We start from the raw sequence: 10,479 nt of genomic DNA on the forward strand, positions 1-10,479 counted from the left end.
GTTTAGAGGTGCAGTAGGCATGACTTTGAGTAGATAATGAAAGAAAATGCAAAATGCTTATTGATTTATGATGTGGTTTCATCTTAGCTTGGGCAAACCATGCAGTATTTAATACATAGTAGCAGAATATTTACTATTGAAGCTTGAAAAGATGTGAGTTCTTTGTGTGCAACCTTTCATTTATGCATGTGAGAGGGTTTTCTTTTTTTCTAAGCGATTCTGATGGCTGCTGGAAGCCCATCCTGGGCTCTGTCCAAGCAGCAGTTCTTTGTGCTCAGTTCTGAGAGCAGGGTGATAAATGAACTTCTAAGGCTGGAAGTAACGTAACTGTTCTGCACAGGAAGTTTATGGGAAAGATACGGCTGATAGGCTAAAATTGGAACAAAAATGTACACAGGTGTGCTTTCTTTTTATGTGCTGGAAAACCTGCTACTAGACTGTAAATTTAAAAATCAAATGTACTTTAAATCTAACAGGATCCTTTCTTTTTTTTTTACCACAAATCCTTTTGTATGGCAAACATGGCTCCTTAAACTCTTGCCTGTTGAATAAACATTTTTAGAGCTTCCCCTTAGTTTTGTTTTGTCTTTTTTTTTTTTTCTAATGAGTTGTTTCTGGAGTTCCCTGTACTTTCGCTAGGTGTACCTTTCAGAGTTCTCTTCAAGAGGCTGCAGGTCGTTTCCTCCTGATCGGCCAACCTCGCTCTCCCCAAAACAGATTGTTTCAATTCCACATAATGATGCAAAGTGTCAGACAAAAAATGTTTCTTGTCACCCTCCTATCACTACTCCCCCAAGATATTCTCCTCTAGAGGTTTCCTTGTCTGTTTGTTAGTTGAAACAAGTCTATTCAAAGAGGACACAAGAGCCACATGTCACTTCTAGTGTTAATCAATGTCAGTAGTCCAGACTGGTAAATAGTAGCTGGTAAATGGGAATGCAGGTTTGCTTTTCCAGAATTTGGATTCTGGAGTAAATAGATGGGAACCTGGCAAACTTTAGAAGCTTAGCCATTTTTCTGAATTAATAATTCTTGTCTCCTTCCAGCACTGCTGTGTCAAAATGTCACTGTGCATTAGAGAAAGAAGGCAGCAAATGTTTGTTTGCTAGGAGAAGGATCAAGAAAATGCTTTCTGACAAGAGTGGCCACCCTTCATTTTTATATATAATTTAAAGAGAAGAAGGGAATTCTGGGTAGGAAAATAACTGCTCAGCTCAGGCAGATTATCATGGAGAGAAATTCAGGGAAGACACTAGGAGTATTGGTTTTGGTGTCCGGCACGGAGCCTGGATAGTGTGGTGAAGAGCTGTGTCCTGTATGCCTCCATCCCTAACACCCCTCACTCCCTGCATCCCTTCCTTCTCTCACTGCTGAGGGCTTACCGTGTCCCAGGCAATGAAAACTTGGCAATGAACGAGGCAAATGTGGTCTCTGAGTAGTGTGTGGGTAGAGGAGTCTAGGGATCCACTCTCTGAATTGCATAACAGTACGGCTAAGTAAGACTTGCTCAGAGCTTATTCCAGCTAGGATATTCTGAGAGCCCTGGTAAGCCAGAGCTGGGAAACTCCAGGGACTGGAGCAAGCCAAGGGACTGGGCTCAGCAAAAGGGACCTATTCAACTCTGGTGGTCCTGCCGCCACAACTCAGGTTTGCTACGTTTCTGTCTGGCTCCCACTCCATCACCATTATTGTCTCTTTCTTGAAAAGAAGGAGTCTCTGACTATTATTACCTACTCCTGGCAAGATAGACACTTTCCCTTTAGTTGGGCATGACCTCATCTTCTTGGTAGAAACTCCTGCCTAGATCTGAGTGCATGGATAGATATAGAAAAGAGGTGGAAAGGGCTTGACCCAGCCCACGGCCCCAGCTCCCCATGGTAGGAACATCAGGCTGTACTACCCCAGAGCCTCTGCATATTTCTAGGCTCAGCGCAGTTCAGAATACAGGGTATCATTTTATTTGAGACTTGTACTTCCCTGGGTTCATTCACCTAGCCTGGCTGTAAAAAAGGGGAGACACACCAGACACAGCAGCTTTTTACCTCCTACATTGGACATTGAAGCTGGAAGGCAACAAACCTGGTGTCTGCAGGTAGCTGAACGAGTCAGAGAGAACCTGGGCCGGGAAGACAGAGATGACCTGGGTAGAGACAGCCGCAGACGCTGGGAGATGGTTATGGTCAGGCTCAGGCTTATCAGAGAGAACTGTAGGTGAACATCTCTGAGGAATTCTGGTGAATGTAGTTAATTGGGCCAACACTGAGCTCAGTGACCTCCCAGGTCACACTCTCCAACTTTAGTTGGGGGTGGATGAGACACACACCCAGGACTTCACAGGTGCTCTTTTAAAAATATTTTCATTTTCTACACATTAAAGTCTACATGTCCCAGTGGGTGACAGATGTTCTGTTTACAGCATCTCACTTAATCCTTACAAAAATGTCCTGATGGAAGGACTATCGGCATTTACAACTTAAAAAGAGGAAACTGAGACCCAGAGAGAAACTAACAGGCTGAATCCACTTTCCCTTCTATTAGTAACTTACTCATCTCTGGACCACTCTTACCTTCCTTGAAGATTTTAGCTCCTGTCTCACTGCCTTCTCCCAGCATTACTACTGTTGTTATTTGGTGGTCCCAGTATGCAGAAAAATGGCCTTCCCATTACTCTGCTCTCTCATTTCCTCCATAGTATCTTTCCCAGTGACCCCAGCCTCTTTCCTTAACTCTTAACCCAGCCATTCATTCTCTTAATTATTCCCCACAACTGCAACTCCTTCATGGCTCCACCTTCAAGTTTCCCCGTTTCTTTTATTATTTCATTTATTTATTACTGAGAAAAAAGAGAGAGACAGAGCATGAGTATGGGAGGGGCAGAGAGAGAAGGGAGACACAGAATCTGAAGCAGGCTCCAGGCTTTGAGGTGTCAGCCCAGAGCCCAACATGGGGCTCGAACCCACAAACTGGGGGATCATGACCTGAGCTAAGGTTGGATGCTTAACTGCCTGAGCCACCCAGGTGCCCCAAGTTGCCCTGTTTCTGACCACCACCTCCTATATGTCAGGCTCACTCCCTCTGGGACCCCACCCCCAGCAGTCCTTTGATTTCACAATACCTACAGCCATTGATTATATCTCCTTTTCACTGGTTTTCATTCCCTTTGGATGTCTGTCTCCCTCCTTGCAGTGCCTATATTTCATGGGCATTGTTAAAATCATCCCATCTTGACCTCCTCTTATTTCATCCTTATAACTGGACAAAAGCCTATCTTGAGTCTAACTCTCCTCTGCCCTTTTCCTACCTCTGAATAGTAAATGTGGCTGGAGAACACACAAGTGCACTGATCACACATGCTATACACTACCTCCAACCTCAAGCAGCACTTAATGCTTCTGGGCAGCTTATCCTCCCTCTGTCCTAACAAGTATTTCCTGCCTGCTCCTTTCCTCAGTCTTCTGACATCTCACCATTTCCTCTTAACTCTCAAATGAAGACCTTGTTTTCTGTTTAACTCGGCAAATGGAAGTCATCAGAAGAGAAGCACCGTGTGCTGACACAATCACATGTTCTACCTTCATGCATCTACATTCATGGACTGTTTTTCCTCGTCTTGCAGTGGGTGAAGTGCTCTTGCTCCTAACTAAGGCCAGCTTGTCCACTTGGGTGCTGGATGTCAGCCCCTTACACCTAATCCTGCAGTCTTCTTTTCTTTCTCTTGTGTTGTAAATTTCCCCCCTTTCCTACTGACTCAGTATACAAACATGGTGCTGTTCTCTCATCTTAAAAAAGAATTTCTTTGACCCCACTTCCCCCTCCAATTACCGCTACAATTTTCTGTTCCATTTAATAGCAAAACTCTCAATAGAGTTGTCTACACTTACTGTTTCCAAATGCCTCCAGGCATTCTTTCTTATTCCATTCAATAAGATTTTCACACCCACATCCAATTTCTCCACTGAGATTGTTTTTATCAAGCTCACAAGTGACTTTTCTGTTGCCAAACCCAGTGGTTAATTCTCAATCCTCACATTATATGACCTACCAAGAGCTTTGACATAGATGATTACTTCCTCCTCTCTCATATGGTTTTCCCTTGGTTTCCAGCATTACATTCTCTTCTGTGGTTTTCTCTTCCCGAATGACTACTTTTTGTATTCTTTCTAGAATTATTCTCGTCTCCCTGATGTCTTAATTTGGAAATGCCCAAAGATGTGCCTGGTCCTTTGAATTCTCCTTTTATCTATTTGTATTCATTGCCTTAGTGATCTTATAGAAGAGCATTAGATACCATCATTTGCTGATAATTATCAAAGTTATATTCTTAAGCATATCCTTCTCCTGAATTTGACTCCTATATCTAATTGCCAAATTGGTATTTCCACTTAGATGCCAAATAGTCTTTTCAAATTTAAGAAAACTAACTCTGGATCTAGTCTTCTCTACCTTAGTTTCCCTCACCCTTTCACTTGTTCAGGACAAAAACCAAAATCTGTCCTGGTCTGCTATAGTGTGTTCTCCATACATCATCAATTGGAGGGATACTTAGAAGAAACAGTCAGATCATGGCACTGCTCTGTTCAAACCCCCCAACAGCTTCCCATCCACTCAGAGTAAAAGTGGAATCATTATGTTGTCCTAAGAGGACATACGTTTGTAGCCTCTCCATTCTCCTCCTGATTTTATTTCTTGTGTTTTCTCCTTCCCTCAGTCTACTCCAGCCACTCTGACCTCCTTGCTGTTCCTCAGCACATTTGGCATGGACCAGACCTTTGTACTAGCTATTTTCTTTGCTTGGAATATTCTTTCTCGACATATTTAAATGAATAACTTTTGCAATTTGGTCAAGTCTTTGCTCAAATGTCGCTTTCTCAGAAGCCTTCCTTGACTGTCGTTTAAAAAGTTGTAACCCTTCTCCATTTGCCATCACCCTTTCCTGCTTATGATCATGTGACATACTACATATTTAATCTATTTATTATATTTACTGTCTATGTGCCCTCCTAGACTGTAAACTTCTTGAGGTTAGGAAACATTGCTGCGTTATTCACAGATATATCGTTAGAGTCTACACATTATTTGGAACATAATAGATGCTTGAGTCATTCGGAGCAGTTTTCTTGTCTAAGATAATGTAGCTACTAAATGATTAAGTGAAGATTCAAAACAGGTAGATCTGACCCAAATCCTGTTGTCTTGTCTCTCACCTTGTTGCCTTTTGGTGAATAGGATATTCCCTTCTCTTTAGCACAGTTTAAAAACTGGAGGCTTAATTGGGGCACTCAACTAACTTGGGGCAATACAGGGTGGGCTGGGATATGGAAATTTTAACGCCCAACAGATTCTGTCGTATTATAAGTGGATGCACAGATTTTAAAGTTGGGAGAACCTGGAGTTCAAAGTCCTATTTTACTACTTGTTAGTTGTGGGAAACAGAACAAGCCATTCCACTGTTCTGCATGTCAGGTTTTAATCGTAATGATATACACAGTGTGTAATCATTAAGAGAATCAATACCAAAACAATGTACAATTCTTAGTATAGTTAACAATACATGACACAAATCACAAAATAAATAAAAACCTAAATAAAAATTTATATTAAAAATAAAGCCTATAAGTGGCAATTGAAAACTTTTTATAGTTGACACGTAGTGTTACATTATTTTCAAGGGTATAACATGGTGATTCAACATGTGTATGCTTAGGCAGTTTTTATTATTGTTACCACTTTGTTTTGAACATTGATTTCATACTCTTGACCTCTTGGTCTTTGTGGTTTTTAATTACTGGAGTGAGAGCCAGACTGGCTTGTAGGGAGGAACAGAAACTACTGGAGAAATCCTTGGTGCTTCCCTCCCTCTCCTTCCAGATCTAATCCATATATCAAAAACATACTCTGAATATATTCTCTTTTCTTTATCTCTGGTGACCACATCAGTCCTGTACTGGTTAGCACCTTCCGTCACCATACACAGGTCTCCAGAGTTGAACTTGATTAAATCTGTAATCTTGCCAGTCCCCAAATTAATCTGGATGGATTTGTCCCACTTGATGAGATCAGGGTAGTGGATAGTATCAGCATCATGCATCACCAGATTTCTTGTGTGCCTGCGCAGATCTTTCTCATTTTGTACAACTTACATTTGGTCTCTTCAGGAGTAATCTGATGAACATTAATGTGATTCTTGGTGTCAAAGTCAGATGGAAGTTCACTTTAGTCTTGTCAGTGCCGATGTCTTCCATTAAACCAGCAATGTGGTTTATATTAGTGTGGACCTTGCCATCCATCTCAGTGAACTGCTAAATGCAAATCGTCTTTACTTACTATTAGGGCATACTCAAGTTTGTTCTTAAAGAAAGTAACAAGGAGGAGCCATTCTTAGCTTGTAGGCACTGGCAAATGGAAAAAGAATAAGCATCACAGTCAGTTTGTCCAGATACAATGCTCTTTGGGACCATGAACTTTGGTTGTACTAAACATGGAACCAAGAGGCCCTAGAATTTTTTATTTTCCAGAATGTCATATGAATGGAATCGTACATAACCTTTTGAGACTGGCTTCTTTTACTCAGTTTAATGCCTCTGCCATCCATCCACGTTGTTGCATGTATCAGTAATTCATTTCTTTTTATTTCACCTTCATTGTGTGTATGTGTCAGTTTGTTTATACAATCACTCATTAAAGGACACGTGGTTGCTCCCAGTTTTTGGCAATTATGAATAATTTTCTACAAACATTCATGTACAGCTTCTTGTGTAAGTAAGTTTTTAGTTTTTTAGGGTTAATATCTAAGAGTAGGATCCCTGGCTATATGGCAAGTATACGTTTAACTTTGTAAGAGACTGCCAGTCAGCTTTTGGAATGGTTTGGATTGGATATTATTTTATATTACCACCAAGAAATTATGAAAGTTCCAGTTCATCCATGTTGTCACCGGCATTTGTTAGGGTCAACTTATTTTCTATGTATTGGTATCTCATTTCAGTTTTGATTTACATCCCCTAGCTAATGATGTTGAGCATCTTTTTATGTGCTTATTTGCCATTTTTGTATCTTTTTGATGAAGTGTTCATATCCTTTGTCCATTTAAAAAAAAACTGGGTTTATTTTCTTCTGGAGTTTTGATAATTCTTACATATATTCTGGATATAATCTTTTATAAGAGATCATATTTGTAAATGTTTTCTTGCAGTCCGTGGCTTGTAGTTTCATTCTCTTACTGTCATCTTTCAAAGAACAGAAGTTTTAAATTTATCATGGTTCCTTTTCTGATGATGCTTCTGGTGTTACAGCTAAGCCATCTTTTCTTGACACAAGGTCACATATGTGTTCTCCTCTGTCTTGCTCTTGAAGTTTTATAGTTTAGATTTTATATTTAGGTCTCTGACCCATTTTGTGTTAACATTCACATAAAGTATAAGGTTAGGTCAAGGTTCCTTTTACTGCAGATAGCTATTCATTTGTCCTAGCTTCGTTTGTTGATATATTCTTTCTCCACTGAGTGGCTTTTACACAGTTGTCAAGAATTGTTGACCGTACTTGTGTGGATAAGTTTATTTCTGCGCTCTCTGTTTTGTTTCCTTGATCGCATATCTATTATTTCACTAGTATTTCCTGTTTTTTTATTTTGTGGCTTTATTTTAAGTCTTAAGATGAGGTACTTTGAGTCTTTCAAGCTCATCATTCTTTTTCAAATTGTTTTGGCTCTTTTCTTGTTCCTTTCCTTTTTATATACATTTTTGAATCAGCTTGTTCACATCTACGACAAATTCTGCTGGGCTTTTTACTGGAATTGTGTTAAGTCTATAGATCAGTTTGGGGAACACTCACATCTTAACTATATTGAATCCTTTAAACTATGAATATGTTCTGTCTCTTCAGTATTTAGGCTTTCCTTGGTTTCTTTCCTTAGTGTTTTATGACTTTTAACATATAGATTCTACATTTGTTTTGTAAGATTTGTATCTAAGTATTTAATTTTTGTTAGCTATGGAAATATATATTTTTTTAAATGCTTAGTTTCTGAGGCGCCTGGATGGCACAGTCAGTGGAACATCCCACTTTGGCTCAGGTCATGATCTCATGGTTTGTGGGTTTGAGCCCTGCTTTGGGCTCTATGCTGACAGCTCAGAGCCTGGAGCCTGCTTCAGATTCTGTGTCTCCCTCTCTCTCGACCCTCCCCTGCTCACACTCTGCCTCTCCCTCTCTCTCAAAAATAAACATTTAAAAAATAATAAAAAATTAAAATGATTAGTTTCTAATTGTTCATTACCAGGTATAGAAATATGATTGATTTTTTCTGCATTTGACCGTATATTTTGTGACCTGGCTAAACTTATTGTTGTGATTTATAGATTGCCTGTAATTTTCTACATAGATAAACATGTTGTCTGTGAATATGGATTGCTTATTCTTGAGTGAACACTTATATGCATTTATTATAAATAGTAAAATAGTCACATGCTTTTATACTGGTTTTAAGATTTATAAAGTATTACATCTCAACACAATATTGCCAACAAAGTTTTGCTTGGCTTTCAACCTCAAGTTACTGGCTCAAAAGTTTTATTTGGTTATTGTATTGCACAGTTTTTAGAGTATTCATCACTTATTTCTTGTGCTTTCCTTAATGTGGATATTAATAGAGATTCTTTGATTTTTGACTGGTCCAGAATTTCTTCCCTTTTCTTAAGGTCCATAAATGTCACAAACTCATCTATTATTGGGATGAATCTCAGTTTGTAACACAGAGGACAAACCTAAGCCATCTAACATGCTTTGTTGATACTAGAATTTTTAGTGCAGAAGCTGTTATTTTGATAACACCAGATTTTATACTACCCAACAACACAAATTACTACTTTGCTTAACTTTGGTTAAAAACCCCAACTCTAAAACTTTTTCAAAGCTACTGACAAACTTAAAAGAGAAAAAGAGAAGCTCGTTATGCTGATCGGTCAAAAGTTAAATGAATTTCTCAGACTGATGTTATGGAGACACCCACACAGTACAGGATAATTAACACTCATTCCTCAGTGGAGACCTTAGAAATTGGATTAAACAAGGGTGTGGGCCTCAAATCTACTCCCCCTTTTCCTCTGTTCAGGGACAGACTTATGGGGAAGGAATGTTCATTGAAAGCTTCAACTGAAATAATTTGGAGACATATCAACATTTGTGTTCATGCTGGGAGATTTTTCTGCCTTTGATACTGGGGCAGAGTTTGTTTAAGAAAGTATTATACTAGCAGTTTACAACAAAAGTGTTCTAAACATTTTAGAATTTCATTAAGTGGTAACAGTTACTCTTTAAGGATGGTGGCAATATTATCCCAAGTAAGAGGAAGACAGAATTGACTATCAGATTTAACAACTTAGAGGTCACTGGTCACCTTGATGGGAGCAATTTTAGGAGAGTAGAGGGTATGACTGGTGAGGATTAAACAATGGGAAGAGAGAGAATTTGGGTCAGCAATATAGACAGCTCTTTTGAGGAATTTTATTGCAAAGGAGGGCAGAGAACTGGCAAAGTAGCTGATGCGAGAAGTAGGGTCAAGAGAAGCTCTCTTTTTGCCCGCCTCCTGTTTCCCTTTCTCCCTATTTCCCTCCCTTCTACCCTCCCTCCCTTCTTCCTTTCTTCTCCTGGTAGGAGAAACCATATTTTATATATTGTTGGGAACTTTTCAATGGATAATTATACTGATCATTGTATATGATATTAGTAGATCATTGTATTAATCCAGTAGCTCAAAAGCATATATAACAGAAGATTAGATATTCATATATAAATGAAGGAACAGATTTAGAATCACAGACAGTTTATCTGTAGTAGGAGGGAAGGTCAAGCAGGTAGGTGAGCATGCCATTAGGCAGATGAATTGTTGGTGGGAATTTGTAGACATTTTCTTTCTGTTGCATCGCTTTCCCCCCAGTGAAATAGGAAGAAAAATGATCAGTTTGGAGTAAGAATTGGGGAGGAGGTGATGGAAATTTGAGAAGAGGTCTGAAATAGGTTTTAGGAAAATTTAAGACTAAGTAAATTCAGGAAACAGGATATAATTACTGGAGGACAATAAAAGTCTGTTTGAGGTATGAAGCCAGCTAATGTGGTTGATTTTTTCTAACCACATTCACCTCCCTGGGCCCTGGCATGGAGTAGGTAGGGAAGTAGGGTACAGCAGATCAGGACATGGGCAGAGGAGTGGAGGTGTGTGTGTGAGAGAGATTATATTGACAGTCCATGGAACTGAGGCTGGTATGAAGGGAGACAGGACTTTCAGGGGAGAAGAAAAGTGGAAAGGTGAGAAAAACTAGGGGCAACTACATGTGGGGTGTAAGAGACCCACTTTAAATATAAAGGTGCCAGTTTCTTAGAAAATGAAATGTAATCATGCCATATGATCCACCAGTTGCACTCCTTGGTATTTACCCAAGGGACTTGAAAACTGTGTTTACACCAAAACCTGCATATGGATGTTTT

At 39.5% G+C, this 10,479-nt stretch overlaps 1 protein-coding gene across 1 annotated transcript in view; it reads right to left on the minus strand.

The window, feature by feature from the left end:
* TRPC7 (transient receptor potential cation channel subfamily C member 7) overlaps positions 1–10,479 on the minus strand; it is a 136,139-nt gene that overhangs the window by 87,974 nt on the left and 37,686 nt on the right. The gene's annotated exons all lie outside the window — the stretch shown is intronic.

The sequence above is a fragment of the Suricata suricatta genome, chromosome 6 (genome assembly GCF_006229205.1).
Source record: "Suricata suricatta isolate VVHF042 chromosome 6, meerkat_22Aug2017_6uvM2_HiC, whole genome shotgun sequence".
Taxonomy (NCBI): domain Eukaryota; kingdom Metazoa; phylum Chordata; class Mammalia; order Carnivora; family Herpestidae; genus Suricata; species Suricata suricatta.